General features: G+C 36.0%; 1 long non-coding RNA gene across 1 annotated transcript; it reads right to left on the reverse strand.

The window, feature by feature from the left end:
- Nucleotides 1-3,103: 3,103 nt before the first annotated feature.
- On the reverse strand, nucleotides 3,104-9,270 carry LOC131346238 (uncharacterized). Its single transcript, XR_009203588.1, has 3 exons — nucleotides 8,638-9,270; nucleotides 7,529-7,734; nucleotides 3,104-3,793 (listed from the first exon to the last, which is right to left on the reverse strand). It is a non-coding gene; the product is annotated as an uncharacterized LOC131346238 (long non-coding RNA).
- Between the last annotated feature and the right edge of the window lie 4,392 nt (nucleotides 9,271-13,662).

Raw genomic sequence — 13,662 nt, forward strand, 5'->3', positions numbered from 1 at the left:
AGTCTTTCATAGCCCTTTATTAATATTTAAGTAAGGTTATGTCAGGTGACATATCACCCTTATGTAACATGACTTATGTCAACAGAATGCAGTCTGTTTTATAGCTTATGTCACTTGTAATAAACCTTTTTAAATATTTATGTAGGTTTTTGTCAGGTGCCATATAAAGGTGGGCAGTGGTGGCTCAAGTGGTTAAGGCTCTGGGTCGTTGACCGGAAGATCAGGGGTTCAAGCCCCAGCACCGCCAAGTTGCCACTGTTGGGCCCTAGAGCAAGGCCCTTAACCCTCTCAGCTCCAGGGGCGCCGTATCATGGCTGACCCTGCGCTCTGACCCCAACCTCCAAGGATGGGATATGCAAAGAAGGAATTTCGCTGTGCTGTAATGTATATGTGACAAATAAAGGCTGTTTCATTTCATATAAAGCTTATGCAGCTTAATATGTGTGCTATATCAACAGAAAGCAGTCTAGCTAATGGCTTTTGAACGAAGCCTTTTTGAATATTTATGTAGGTTCTTGTCTAATGTCAGAAAGGGCTTATGTCACTTGATTTAAGTGTCATATCAACAGAAAGCAGTCTTTATTATAGCCAACATCTGTTAGAATAATCCTTTTGTTACCTGGAGGATCGGCGACTGTTTCCTTCACCAGTCGCTGGTTTCTCCTGGGCAGTTAAACTGACCACAGTTCTTCAGAAAAATCCTTCAGGCTCTGCAGATTCTTTACTTTTTTAGAATCTTCTGCATATTTGACCCGGTTCCATACAGAGGCTGTATGATTCTGAGATCCATCTTTTCACACTCCCTCTTCTTTCATTAAATGATTAACATTTTGCAGATTCAGCACATGGGGGGGGAGGGGTGGTGTAAACATATGACATGAACTGTAATAAATATTGTTATGCATTTCCAAATAGAATTATAAAAGTGCTTGTTAAGCTTATGAAGATTAAATATATAACATAATAATATCATTTATACTCATTTACGAATAGTTTATTAGCAAATGTTTACCAGACTACAGATGATTATTACTTAAAATAAATAAAATGAAATAAAAGAAAAGAAAAAGAAAAATAAATAAATAAATGTAAATTGAAACAAAATTAATTAATACAATTACCAAATGTCTACCAGACTACCGATAATTATTACTTAAAATAAATAAATTAAAATAAAATTAAATAAAATTAAATAGAAAAATGAATAAATGTAAGTTGAAACTAAATTAATTAATACAATTATCAAATATCTACCACACTACAGATAATTATTTGTAAAAAAAAAAAAAATTAAAAATTAAAAGAATAAATGTAAATTGAAACAAAATTAATTAATCAAAATTAAAATAAAAATTACATAATGATTTACAATAATAGTAAAATGTTTTTAAAAGCTATTATATGTAAAGGCTAATCAAAAATGTTAATTTATTCTTTTTTTTTAAAAAATGCAATAATTACTCATTAAAAAAACCCTTAAAAATAATTATTGATCAATAAATTATAGATAAATACTAATCTAAGTAGATTAATATAACTACTAGTTACTGGATTTTTTTTTTCTTTTCTTTTTAAAGCATTGAGGAAAAACAAAAAGAAAGAAATAAAGAAAAAAAATCTTTATATATAACTTTATACGAAACTCAGCGGCGGATCTGAGCTCTGTGTCTAATCCCTCTGACGATGATTCAGATTAGCTCGGTGTTTGTCGAGACTTTTCCACGAGCTTTTTAAAGTGACAGAAAATCGTATCTCTCTGCTGTCGCTACATTAACATATAGATTAAATGTTTTGCGTCGCATTAAATATTGCAGCTTATGGAAGTTTGAGTCATTTATTTTTATTTTTTCCTCCCCAACATTAAATATTGTTGATGATTTGCATGGCCTGGGTATGGGATCACATGAACATATGCAGTCTTTCAGAGGAGAAAAAAAATAGTAGCTTCAGCAGTTTGAGAGAAAGTATTTCTTGTTAAAATAATTCTTATTTGTCGATTTAAATGGAAAAAAAAAACCCAACAACAATGAATATCTAAATCCGTTGCCATGGAAACAAGCCATCAAAAAGTGCAAAGCCGCTGAGTGTTTGCTGTGCAATGAAACTAAATCACGTCAACGACTGATCTATGTTTATTTCCCCTTTGAAAGCACACTAGGATAATTAGTGCAGTCATGAACTCTTGCTTAGCGCCTAGCAGTAATAAGGACACAGTAAAGTACAGAATCTAATTAGCGGAGGAATCGTACGTCAGATTGATCTCTTGTTATATTAGTAAGAACAGCTGAAGGCTTAAAGTGACATTTGAAGTCCATCTGTCATCAACAAACAGTCGGCTAATTCTAGCTGAACTCTAAGCTAGAACTCAAACTCGGAGTCCTGTGTCCTCTTTTCTACACAAGGGACTTTTCTCTCCTTTCTAATTTACATTTTTGTATTCCAGCAACATTTAAACACTGCCATAAGACTGACATAACCACCTCATAAACCTGTTAGCAGTGTAGCATGTTCAAATGAACAGCTTGCTAACTGTTCCCTTTAGCAAATAGACATATTTATATTTTTCCACAAACCATGCATCATAAGGCTGACATAAGTGCATCATAAACTTGGCATGAAACATGCCCTATGGGGTATTATTATTATTATTTAAGTTTTTTTTTAATCACCTGTTAAAACGTTGACATAAGCCTGTCATAATCATGTAATGAGCTGTGTCAGGGTAGTTCATGTTTATTTAAATCATCTGTTATAAGGATGACATAACCATGTCATAAAGTTTTCCTAAGCTTAGTTTTGACAGCTCGTGTTTATCTGAATCATCTGTTACAGGGATGACTTAAAGCCTGTCATTAGCTTGTCATGGAACGTTTCCTAAGTTGTGTTATGAACATCTGTTATAAGCATGGCATAACCTTGTCATGAACTGGTCCTAAGCTTAGTTATGATCTGAATAGTCAATAATGAGTATGACATAAACTTGTCATAAAACGTGTCATGGAACATGCCCTAAGCTGTGTTATGATAGTTCATGTTTATTTAAGTCATCTAAAATAAGGATGACATAAGCCTGTCATTAACATTTTATGGAATATGTCCTAATAAGTCATTATTATGTCATTAACAATGTTTGATGCCACAAACTTTGCATCATAAGCTTGTCATAAACATCTCATATGTGATTTCCAGTGACATATCAATATGATGTAAATACTGTATGTAAATTAGATATCACTGAATTGCTAGCATGGTAGCGGTAAATCTAAGTTGTCATAGCAACACGTTACAACATAATACACACTTAAATGATGTGCTTATAACATGGTTAGGTCAGTCTTATGACGCAGAGAACTGGGGGGAGTGCAGATTCAGCTTTCCAAACCCAGACAAACACCATCGACTAAAAGACAAACGCTATCGACTAAATCCCTTGGAATAATTTCCTCTGCTTCATGAGGTGTCTTGGGAACCACCAAATCTTCCCAGGCTCAGTCCTTTAAAGGCGTGAAATTGAAAAGCCTGGGTAGATAAAAAAAAAAAATAGATAAATAAATAAATAAATAACAAGACACAAACAACAAAAAAAGAAACTCTTCAAACTCCAGCGTTTTATCCAAAAGCGCTGAAAATGCAAAATCTCCACCTTCAGTGAGTTTAATGTTTTTTGCTCTTTATTCTCTCTTTTATTTTCCTTCCCTCTTTATATTCCTCCTCTCGCTGATTGACGGTGACATTCGGCTTCTCCGAGAGGATTATGGATCCGTCGTTTCCCTCAGCGGGGCCGAATCGCTTCCTTTTAGCATTGTGTGGAGAAAAAAAAGAGGTTGGTTTAAATGGAAAAGGCAGCACATAAAGCATATGGCCTTTTGTATTTGTAAAGCTTAAAGAAGAGCAATTACGCACACAAAACCAATGAAATACAACCAATCAATGAGGCACAATACACCCCATGTAAATTACAGTAAATAAAACACTTCAAATAAAACGGGGGTTATTATAAGTCCTACGACGATATTACAGCTTTTTTACGCCTTTTTTTTATAGAGGTGCTGATGAGCGCATTTCTCTTTATTGCGTTCTATAAAACGAGAGCTCTTTAGATGCGAGCGCTCTGAAAAGACTCGGTGCTTTATATAGCTCCTGAGAACACCTTAAGCACATTTTTATTCCAAACTCATCTTCTTACAACCTCGAACGCTTTGGTCACATCAGAACGTCACCTTCCTTTCACCGTAAACGGGTTCATTAACATGAAAAATGTACAATCATCATTAATCCTACTTTTGCTAACATTATTTTGACCTAAGCTTCAGTAAACATCACATGGGTGACACAAGCATGACATAATCACATGTCATGAAATATAGAAATCTATAACCAGTTTATAACCAGGTGCATTGGTAACAATTTCAGTGAAAATCATACATATAATGATCGATGAACATGTTCATGACATGTTATAACTCATCCCCGTGCTCAAACACCAGCCCTTCAAGTCGTTCACATCAGAACCTAACCTTCCTTTCACAATTAACAGCTTTATTAACATGATAATCATCATTAATCCTACTTTTGCTAACATTATTTTCACATAAGCTGCAAAAAACATCATAAGAGTGACATAAGCATGTCATAATCACATGTCATGGAACATCATGGAAGTTTATAACCAGTCTATAACCAGGAGCATCGGTAACAATTTTGGTGAAAATCATACGTATAATTATCAATGAAGACATTCATAACATGTTATAACATCCCCGTGCTCAAACACTGGCCCTTCGAGCCATTCATGTCAGAGCGTAACCTTCCTTTAATGATAAACAGATTCATTTACATTAAAAATTGCACAATCATCATTAATCCTACTTTTGCTAACATTATTTTGACAAAAGCTTCAACAAACATCATAAGCATGTCATAATCATATGTCATGGAAAATCATGGAAGTTTATAACCAGTTTATAACCCAGGCGCATCTGTATCACTTTCTGTGAAAGTCATACGTCTAATGATTGCTGAATAGATTCATAAAATGTTACAACATATTCATAAGGCATTATACCTGATATTATATACATTGTTATCTATTTTTCAGAAAAGGCATTACAGCTTATAGCAATGAATATAATGCATTAACGATGTTAGTATATACAGAGTGCTTATAATGATAATGCTTGCTAGTTTTATTCTAGTTAGCATAAAAACTCAAAAGAAAGCATTTGTTTCTATGTCATAATTGATACATGTTATGAACACTGTTTATAATGTGTTATGTCATGTTAAACAAATATACATGAAGATAGAAAGAGCATAATAATAAATATTGATACTATGTTTCATGCATTTCCACAAATAATTACAACAGAGTGGATGATTCCTTATGAATGCCTTATGTATGCATTGTATGCCTTATGTATGCATATACACTATATTGCCAAAAGTATTCGCTCACCCATCCAAATAATCAGAATCAGGTGTTCCAATCACTTCCATGGCCACAGGTGTATAAAATCAAGCACCTAGGCATGCAGACTGTTTTTACAAACATTTGTGAAAGAATGGGTCGCTCTCAGGAGCTCAGTGAATTCCAGCGTGGAACTGTGATAGGATGCCACCTGTGCAACAAATCCAGTCGTGAAATTTCCTCACTCCTAAATATTCCACAGTCAACTGTCAGCTGTATTATAAGAACGTGGAAGTGTTTGGGAACGACAGCAACTCAGCCACGAAGTGGTAGGCCACGTAAACTGACGGAGCGGGGTCAGCGGATGCTGAGGCGCATAGTGCGAAGAGGTCGCCAACTTTCTGCAGAGTCAATCGCTACAGACCTCCAAACTTCATGTGGCCTTCAGATTAGCTCAAGAACAGTGCGCAGAGAGCTTCATGGAATGGGTTTCCATGGCCGAGCAGCTGCATCCAAGCCATACATCACCAAGTGCAATGCAAAGCGTCGGATGCAGTGATGTAAAGCACGCCGCCACTGGACTCTAGAGCAGTGGAGACGCGTTCTCTGGAGTGACGAATCGCGCTTCTCCATCTGGCAATCTGATGGACGAGTCTGGGTTTGGCGGTTGCCAGGAGAACGGTACTGGTCTGACTGCATTGTGCCAAGTGTAAAGTTTGGTGGAGGGGGGATTATGGTGTGGGGTTGTTTTTCAGGAGCTGGGCTTGGCCCCTTAGTTCCAGTGAAAGGAACTCTGAATGCTTCAGCATACCAAGACATTTTGGACAATTCCATGCTCCCAACTTTGTGGGAACAGTTTGGAGCTGGCCCCTTCCTCTTCCAACATGACTGTGCACCAGTGACCAAAGCAAGGTCCATAAAGACATGGATGACAGAGTCTGGTGTGGAGGAACTTGACTGGCCTGCACAGAGTCCTGACCTCAACCCGATAGAACACCTTTGGGATGAATTAGAGCGGAGACTGAGAGCCAGGCCTTCTCGTCCAACATCAGTGTGTGACCTCACAAATGCGCTTCTGGAAGAATGGTCAAAAATTCCCATAAACACACTCCTAAACCTTGTGGACAGCCTTCCCAGAAGAGTTGAAGCTGTTATAGCTGCAAAGGGTGGACCGACGTCATATTGAACCCTATGGATTAGGAATGGGATGTCACTTAAGTTCATATGCGAGTCAAGGCAGGTGAGAGAATACTTTTGGCAATATAGTGTATGTGTTATGAACACTACTTACAGTATAATATGTTATACTGTGGGTGTAAATACATTTATAGTGCCTAATAAACACCAGTATAATGTGTCATGTATTTTTTATAAACAATGTTAACATCATGAACGATTGCTTTATGAATTCCTTATGAATGCATTAAGTCTTTTTAATAATAACACTATTAAAGTAATAAACCTTACAGTAGTTTATTGTTATTATTATTATGCATAATGTGATGTTAAAGATATATAGTGCATATATTATAAGTGATATAATGTTTCATATTTTTATAAAAAATTATGAGCCTCCGTGATTCTTCACGAATGCATTATAACGTTACATATGTGTTCATACTGCAGTGTATGCCTTTCAGATAGATAGATAGATAGATAGATAGATAGATAGATAGATAGATAGATAGATAGATAGATAGATAGATAGATAGATAGATAGATAGATAGATACTTTATTGATCCCGAAGGAAATTCCAAAAAGAATTCCAGAAAGAAAGCGTTTATTTCTTTGTCTCTGGCAATATTTCAGGTTATCAGTAATTGTTATAATCCATTATGGTATGTTAAGTTAGTACTTAATGAATAGTGTTATAATGCATTAGGTCTGTTTATAAATATTAATTAGAGAAATATGTATTGTGAATGTGTTCATTAAACAGTGTTTATAGTGTATGGACTTGTAGAAAGTGTTTTCTATATTTCTAGTTCTATATTACTAGTTATAATGCATTATGAATGTGCTCATAGGACATTATAGACATACAACGTGTTACTGCCCCAGACCCAGGTTATTTGTTATGCATTACTAATGAATTCTACTTTATGAGTATATACACATACCTGAACCTCTGTGGTGTAAAATTGTAGATCTGAGACATGGTGTCTCATCACATGCCTCCTGATCTTCATCAGATGATGAAGGCTTGCTCCTGTATTGACGGAGACAGATCCTCACTGATACCCATTATTCCCTCGAGCCCTCGCTCCTGCGCCGCTTCCGAGTGTAATGAGTTTTCAGCACCGAGGTTAAGATGATTAAAGTAATCCTGAAGGAACATGAACAGGAACATGGGTCTTTGGCTGAAGGTCCTCAGGATTTAAACACAGTCTCTAATGGAGCTGAGGGATCTAAAGGTCAGAGCCTTGCCCTTTAGATCCCTCAGCTCCATTAGAGACTGCGTTTAAATCTCGAGGACCTTCACACTTACAATTTATACAATTTCCTCTGTCTTAGTCGTGACGTTAAAGCAGTGTGGTCTGATTACTGTGTTTAACTGTCGCAGTGTTTCATCTGACCAGCAGGAACCGATCTTTAACACGATGAACGTGTTCATTCCAGATGTTTCTCTAACGACTGGGAACTACATGCGAGATGCCTTGATTGCAACACATGCGATATCTCCAATTGGATCCAATTGGAGACATGATGGATACCTGCTATGAGTTCTGAACAGATACAAATACAGATGTTTGACTGATGTTGTCATTTTTGTTGTTTGGTGTGCATCAGAATGGAGAAATTCAAAAATTCTCTGAGTGGGAGGGGCATACTCTCTGTTTGCTGTCAATCACAGTGATATTGGCCAATCGTGTGCATACATGAGCTCATGTATGTGGAAGGGGGCGTTCCTCTGAGTGTGTAATAGATGTTGTGTGACAGAGAAGAGCTGACTGCTGGGTGTGAACTGGACAAGACTAAATTAGGAAGAAAATAGGTTTAAGCCACGCCCACTTCGAGTTTAAATTCTAAAGTTAAAAACACAGGTACAAATATTTACATTTCACACATTTCTGGCTTTTTGGCAGATATCCAGATCTCTTTATACAACTGAGCAATTAAGGGCGTTACTCTTGGCGTCTTGGTGGACCTAAGCTACCAAAAATATCCAGATATTCATTGCTTTATACTCCTAATAGTATTTATCAGCCATAGCATTAATACCACCTACCTAATATTGTGTAGCTCCATCTTGTGCCTCGAGGCATGGACTCCACAAGACCTCTGAAAGGGGTTCTGTGGTATCTGGAACCAGGAAGCTAGCAGAAGATCCTTTATGTTCTGTAAATACGGGAGGTGGAGCCTCTATGGAGCAGAGACTCAATTAGACTGAGATCCACGGAAACTGGAGTCAACTTTTCAGACAAATTTTGTTGGTTCTATGAAGCACTTCATGATCATGTTAGTCAGGTTTTGTTCATCCTGTGAACTTTATACAGTATCTTACTCCATTTACGGCATTTAGCAGACGTCCAGATCCAGAACTGAGCGACTGAGCTTTACTCAAGGGACCTGGGATTCCAGCTCACAACCTTCTGATCACCGTAACCACTGAGCTACACCTTTCCTTGTGCCTACATTCAATTGAAAACCTTTATTACGTCTGATTGGTAACTAATTGAAGGAAAAAATGAAACAATCGCTCAATGAAATCCCTCAATCTTTGAGCTATATGGTCGATTTGAGCCCGTTTCTCTAACCACTATGAAGCTTGTTCCTCCTCAGTGATGTGTTTAATCTGCTGTTCAACCAGAGAGAGAGGGAGAGAGAGAAAGAGAGAGAGAGAGAAAAGTGTGGCTTAAAATCCCACATGCTCTCACTAATCCTGTGGAATATGAGCACCTTTTTATGCAGTGTGTGTAGGAGGGAATCTGGCAGATGAGCCATAAAGTTGAGCTGTGGGCTGACAATGAGCTCCAGCCTGCTGACGATCAAAGGCGTGTGAAAGGATTTTGGTCTGTCAGAGACTGATACACGCCATACGCTGTTTTCTAACGTCGTCACGAACTGCCATGTTTACGCTCCTGCAGTAATCACACACACTTCATAGTCCTACATTTACATGATTTATGACATCACAGTGCTGTTGAATTCTGGATGGTGATTGGTCTGGAAATATCCTTACAGATGTAAAGCACAGGGTTCTAATATATTTCCGTCACTATGGTAACAGCTCACTTGGGTTTTCTTTTTTCTAATGAGATGTTTATGTGACATTTGTGGAGGGAGTCTCCAGTGTCGGCGTTCTGTCAGAGGTCAGAGGTCAAGCTGGAACTGAAATCTGAAAACATGACAAGTCTGTGTGTGTTCCCTTTAGCAAATATTTTATTTAGGTACTTTTTTTCACAAGTCAAGCATCATAAGGCTGACATAAGCTTGTCATAAACATGTCATAAGCTGTGTTATAATAGTTCAGATTTATTTGAATCATTTGTTAAAAGGATGACATAAGCCTGTCATAAATCTGCCCTGGTATAAGCTTAGTTATGATAGGTCACGTTTATTTGCATCATCTGTTAACTGGATGACATAAGCCTGCCATAAACTTGCCCTGGAACCTGTCATAAGCTTAGCTATGATAATTTATGTTTATTTATATTATCTCTAAAAAGGATGACATAAGCCTGTCATGAACTTGTAATGGAACAGGTAATAAGCCGTATTATGGTAGTTAATGTTTATTTTCTGTGTTGTGATAGTTCATGTCCAGGTTTATCATCTATAATATGGATGACATAGGCTTGTCATAAAATTGTCAAAGAACATGTCCTAAGCTGTGTTATGATAGTTCATGTTTATTTAAATCATCTGTTATAAGGATGACATAAGCCTGTTGTAAACTTGTCCTGGAACCAGTCATAAGCTTAGTTGTGATAGTTAATGTTTATTTGTATCATCTCTGATGACATAAGCCTCTCATAAACTTGTCAAAGAACATGTCCTAAGCTTTGTTGTGATGGTTCATGTTTATTTGAATCATCTGTTATAAGAGTGACATACTCCTGTTGTAAACCTGCGCTGGCACCTGTCATAAGCTTAGTTATGATATGTTACATGGATGACACAAGCCTGTCATAAACATGTCCCTTGTTTGTATTTGCGGATGCATTCAGCAGTTTCTGTTCATAAGACTGACATAACTGCCTTATGAACATAGCAGAAATAGTTCATTTTTTCATCATAAATTGCTTAATTGCAGCTTGACTTTATTCCCTGATGTAATAAACAGTCGTTGATGTACCGTAGATGCTGATGAATAGCTTTTGTAAAGATCCCATCCTTTTCACTCGTATATTGAATATAAATGACATCATGTCTAATGCCTCAGACGGTTTTATCGACTTGAACGGCGTATAAAACCTCGAACCTGCTCTGCTCTCACCTCCACTGAACTTTTTAAAAAAATCTCTGCAGCTCTTCGCTTCTCCACGTCCTCGTCTTCGGTCTAATCTCCGGGCCGAGCGCCGGTGCCAGTCTAACACGTACAATTAAGAGTAAGAAGTTCCACATCTCCTGATAATCAAGGAGGAACGTCTGGAGAAGGGAGTGAGTCATTACCCATGCAGAAGGAGTAAAAAGTGTGGAATTAATTGAGACAGCTAAACATTTACGTCTCTCCCTGAAGGGAAGGGTTTGATTGCACTCCTGCATTCGGAGGAGCTGATGAGGAGCTGGTTTCTGCTGTTTCACTGGAGACGTGAGAGCTTGTCAAGTAGAAGCTGGTGACAATGACACACTGAGGAACACGTGTTACATTCCACTCGTCACGGAGTCATCAGGAGGCACGTGTGTCACGTGTGTGTTACGTTTTTTCCCGTTCGCTTCAATATTTTTCGATTGTAGAGGAGACTTCAAGACTTTTAAACAATAATTTAAAGTCCCAGCTTTACCAAACGTTCTGGAAAGTCTGAACTCGTTGTGATGGAACGTTCCAGTGGATTTTGCCATATGCTGCTGGCTCAAGCCCAGTTTTCTGTCAACGATCTGGTGAAAAAATAAAAAACATCCAGCTTGCTTTCTTTTCTTCCTCCTTCACATTTATAATGTAAACGTGACGAAAAATTCATTTTAAATGTTTCATTTTTTTTATTCTGATTTTAAGATGGAAACCTTTCTCACACTAAACAAAAAAAAAAATTAAATCAGATTTAAAAAATAAATAAAAGATTGTATTTTATTTATTTTTTATTTTAAAAAGAAAGTGGAATTAAAGAATTCATTAGATGAGCAAAAAATAAATAATAACTCTAAATACATACAAAAATCTTAAAAATATATCTATAACCATATGTCAGTGTTTTGTGTGGGTTTTTTTTCTATTATTATTTTCTTTCGCACTTAATTTCAATTTGTAAAATAAATTTGCAAATTGTTTTATTTTTCATTTTACAAAAATAAATATATAGATAAGTGGATATATAGATACTAGATCAATAATAAAGAATGTTAAAATAAATAAATAAATCAGATTATAAAGAACTGACAAAAAAGCACTCCTCAAATAAAACATTTTAATTGTTAATAAATTAAAAATTTTAAATTAAAAATTAAAAATTCATGGCATAAAGAAAATTAAAACACAATACAGTGTGGAAAAATACACATTTATAAAAGGTTTATTTCATTTTGTTATGAATTTCACATTAAATCCCCCTTCTAAAGACAAAATGTACAAAATGTGCCACGAGTGAAAACAAACTTTTTCCGAAGTTCATGTAAAAGAAGAAAATAAACAAATTCACCCGATGCTAAAGCTGCTACAGGAACATGTTTATAACACAAGCTGCGAGAGTGCAGAGCCGATAAGCGAGTCGCCGTGTTGTGTTTTTTCCCTGCAGGCGACCAGGCAGTAAATTCCACCTCATCATCCTGACCCGTGTGTTGTCATGACGTCCAGGAATTTATGAAGCAATAGAAATCAGGCCTTTGGCTAAAACACTGCTGAACGAACCCAAGGAGTTTTTTTATTCTGCCAGGATGTAAACATGTCAAAACAGGAGCAACGGAAAACAGGAGCAACGTCTTTATGTCTGTGTTTTTTAGTGGAACGCTGAAAGAACGCTTTCACATCATTTCAGCTTTTCAGGAGTAATTACAGAAGCAACGACAAAACGCCTAATAAAAAAAAATAATTAGAGCTTTTAAGAACTCTCAGGAATTTGTTAACAATTTATACCGTCAGCTCCCTGATCCTGCCTCTGAGAAATAAATGCTTTTCACACACTTTCATACATTAATTGTAAATTCCTCACACACGATTCGATTATTTACACAACTGATTCACTTGTTTTCTAAAACGATTCTTACAAATGATTCATTTTTCACAAATATTTCTTAGAGATGATTCATTTCTTTTCACAAATGATTCACACAAGCAAATCTTTCCTTTCAAAAGTGATTCTTAAAAATTCACATTCACAAATGACTCTCACAATTGATTCATTTATTTTCTCAAATGATTCTTACAAATGACTCATACACACAAATCGTTTTGTAAAAGATTCAAACACATCACTTTCACAAATGATTCTTACAAATGATTCATTTATTTTCAGAAGTGATTCTAATACATTGTTCATTTATTTTCACAAATAATTCATTTCTTTTCACAAATGATTCATACACAAAAATTCTACCTTTTCATAAAAGATTTTTACACATCACTTACTTTCACAAATGATTCTTACAGATGATTCATTTCTTTTCAGAAGTGATTCTAATACATTGTTCATTTATTTTCACAAATAATTCTTAGAGATGATTCATTTCTTTTCACAAATAATTCATACACAAAAATTCTATCTTTTCATAAAAGATTTTTACACATCACTTACTTTCACAAATGATTCTTACAGATGATTCATTTCTTTTCAGAAGTGATTCTTACACATCTCTTTTCCTGATTGAATCTAATATGTGGTACATTTACTTTCACAAATGATTCTTAAACGTGATTCATTTATTTTTATAAGCAATTCTAACACATGATTTGTTTATTTACACAAATGATTCTGTATTTATTTTTCACGATTCCCATGTCCAATACTGATCCAGTACTGAGCTTGTTCTAGTACCTGATGCCAAGTCCAGACTAAAATCGGATGAAAAACCTTGTTTTGTTTTGCTTTTGAATCCATGGTGCATTTCCATCTGTACTGTGAGCTTCCTTGAGTATTTTCATTCCTGCCATGTGTTA

The sequence above is a fragment of the Hemibagrus wyckioides genome, linkage group LG25 (assembly GCF_019097595.1).
Source record: "Hemibagrus wyckioides isolate EC202008001 linkage group LG25, SWU_Hwy_1.0, whole genome shotgun sequence".
Classification (NCBI taxonomy): Eukaryota; Metazoa; Chordata; class Actinopteri; order Siluriformes; family Bagridae; genus Hemibagrus; species Hemibagrus wyckioides.